Below are 3,098 nucleotides of genomic sequence, written 5' to 3'. Positions count from 1 at the left end.
AAATTTCCACAATGAACATGAATTTGTTTTTTATAACTAGTAAAAGATACATAATATAAAAGACAAAAAAAATAAAAAGGGTGACAATACTGAGGGTAAATTCCCTGGTGCTTACTCTGGGCTACAAAACTAGACTAGATAATCATTTTGTAGGATGTAGGTGTTGAGGCAGATTAGAAGAGGAAAAAGGAAAAGCACTCTCTGCTTCTGAAAGTTATAAGAGCACAAAGCCGTGCACCTTAAGTAGCAAGTGGTACCACAATTCAGATCCCATGGAACATTTTTGCAATACGAAAGGAGAAATAATTTTTGGTTCCACACAGGGATGCCATGAGTTGTGTGTTGTGTGTCTTCCTTGTGCAGGTGCCATGCTAATCTTTTCTTTGTCATTCCAATTTTAATACTTGTGTTGCTGAAGCCAGCATGAATTGTGGTTTGATACTGCAGCTTGATTAGAGCGCCTCGGGTTTTGTTCCCAGGTTATGTTTTAAGGAACACTAGAATCTCTTTCTTGATACACAGAGGTGTTCTTTGCTCAAATGGACATGGGAAATGGAGCTCATTTTGCTAAAATCTCTAAAGAAGATGTGCATATAGCTTTGTTTCACTCTATACGTCTTGACTTTAACTTCACATGGAATCATTTTTTCTGAGAATCTATTTTCTGAGATACATCTTGAAACTTTAATGGAACCCACAGAAGATTCTTTGGAAGATGTTGGTCCTGGAAGAGGTAGGGTGGGTATTGTCAGGTCAGATAAGCTCAGTAGGCAATGGATAAGGTAGAGGATGTCACTGATATCAAAATGTATTTATGGAAATTACTTATGGCTAAATTAGAAAAATATTTTAAAATCTCAGAAACATAAAGTTGACCCGAATTCTTGCAAGATCCATCTTTGGCCATAGATTGTACCTTGATTCTGGAAATCAAGAACACATCAGAACAATTTATAAGTGGAATCGTTAAAATTCTCAGTGCCCTTTCTAATAATGTCATAATTAAGTCATCATTCATTTTTATTTCTGTCTTGCATATTATTTTCCTTTGAGGCTGACAGTTGGTGTTCGGATCCCTTAAAAACAAGTCTCTTCCATGCTTTTCCCTCTTGTAAGACTTATTCTTCTCTGGAAAGATGCTCAGCATTATCTGAAAAGAGAAAATGCTCTCTGTGTCTCATTTTACCAAGACAATTACTAGTTAACTATCTTTGTCTTTAGCAGAATAAAGGTAAGAATACATATCAAGGTAGAAAAACTGTATGTACTTGGCTTCGTCTTTAACATTACCATTTCCTTGCATATGTATAGCTGTTCCTCTGAGGAAATCAAAGCATTTGTGCAACTATTTGATACTTGTGGTTAAAAAAATATGCATAGATTATGTTTATCAATACTATATACATACATTCACAGGTAGACTTATCACTTAGCATTTATCCTAGTTTAAATTCCTGGGAACTCAGACAAGGCAGGTTTTAGGTGTAACAGCTGTGAGGTGTAAGTAGATCAACGGATGTAAAGGTTGAACATTGGTTTATACTGGGTTGTGCTGCTAAGAGAGCTATACTGCTGAATCTTTAAGGTCTTTTCTACCTATAAGACTTTTATCCTCCCAGGGAGAAAGGAATAATTTGTCAAGTGAAGGCAATTGACCGTACATGTAAAAAAAGTGAGGCATGGCAGAAAGAGCCCTGGAACTCTGGCCTTCTATTCCCCATCTATAATTGTCCCATCCAAACACTCCTTTTCATTTAATTTCTTTCCTTGTGGCTTGGGCTTTGGAGATTGGATAAATTAGAAAATGTTATTGTTTTGAGATATTTGAATTCAGATGGAATGGGTAATCAGCTAGTGACCAGAGGCTTCTGGAGCTCTAGGGAAACTGGTGCTGCCAACATCCCTGAGGCTTGACCACCTTCTGCTTGAGCAGATGGTAGGCAGAAACAACATCTTGAAAAGTTGAAGAAAGCCAAATTGAAAATGGTCCCTGGAATGTAAAGGGGCCATTCACTACACCTCTTGTGTCTGTTGATGATATATTCTACTTTTTCTCTTGCCCTTCATTGCCTAGAACATCCTCTATTTCATGCTCTGTAGGGCTGACTTCTTTTTGTTCCTTCAAGGCTTAGTTTAAATATGGCCTCCTCAGTGTAGCCTTCCTTGATGATTCAACTTTCTAGGTTGCTTGACTCTATTATTCTCTACCTCTGTATTTTCAAGTCATTTAGAAATTCACCACAACGTGCAGTTACTGTGTATTTTTGTTTGCTTACTTATTAATTATCTCTCTCTTCCTCTCTTACTAGATTGTAAAATCCATGAAGGTTAAGACCACGTCTGTTTATTTTTCTGTGTAGTCAGTATGTTTTATGAATAAATACGTTTTATGAATAAATAACTCTAAAGCCTATATTCACATCATTTAAAAATTAACAATAGTACAGCCACCTGCCAAAACACATGTCACTTAGTAAAATACATAATGGACACGAAATGAAAAAAATTATTTCATGGTAGTGTAAAATGAAAAAAATTATTTTTAAAAATTAAAAATTATAGCATGTAGGGTTGAAAATATGCAAGCCTCTAAAATTGCTAAGAAAAGTAAGCACACGTTAAAATTACATTAGAAACCAGAAGACCAAAATAGGAATATGCCTGCTGCCCAGAGGTTGAGAGAAGTTGTCAATATGTAATATTGATATATAATACGGAAAGTACAACCTAACTTTAATTTTTTTTCTTTTCCTTCTCTATTTTGGATATTGACCTCTGGGCTAAATATGGGAGAACAGAAATACAAGTGTAGCAAACAGAGTATGAGAGAGTAACAAGCTGCTGTACAAATATTATGTTCTCTTGGCTATAATATATTTTATTCCAGGGAACAAGAAGATTCACAAAGGAATCTAAAGAAGTTTGAATTTAGGAAAATGGAGCATATGTACTTTTTCCTATTCCTCTCATTAGGTACAACTAAATGTGTTGAACATTATGTGTAAAACAGCCATGAGATTCAGATAGACTGCGGGGGCAGGGGGAGGCAGAACGGCTCTCTTTCTCAAGCTGACAAACAATACATGGTGAATCCCCTA

General features: G+C 35.9%; 1 non-coding gene across 1 annotated transcript; it reads right to left on the bottom strand.

The window, feature by feature from the left end:
• Positions 1-317: 317 nt before the first annotated feature.
• On the bottom strand, positions 318-425 carry LOC124521437 (U6 spliceosomal RNA). Its single transcript, XR_006964523.1, has one exon. It is a non-coding gene; the product is annotated as a U6 spliceosomal RNA (small nuclear RNA).
• Between the last annotated feature and the right edge of the window lie 2,673 nt (positions 426-3,098).

This window comes from Lynx rufus, unplaced genomic scaffold (genome assembly GCF_022079265.1).
Source record: "Lynx rufus isolate CCGP_SWC_20201006 ecotype Redwood Valley unplaced genomic scaffold, mLynRuf1.p SCAF_3, whole genome shotgun sequence".
NCBI classification, from domain to species: Eukaryota; Metazoa; Chordata; class Mammalia; order Carnivora; family Felidae; genus Lynx; species Lynx rufus.
The sequence above is the reverse complement of the archived record's forward strand: the minus strand, read 5'-3'. Positions and strand labels throughout refer to the sequence as shown.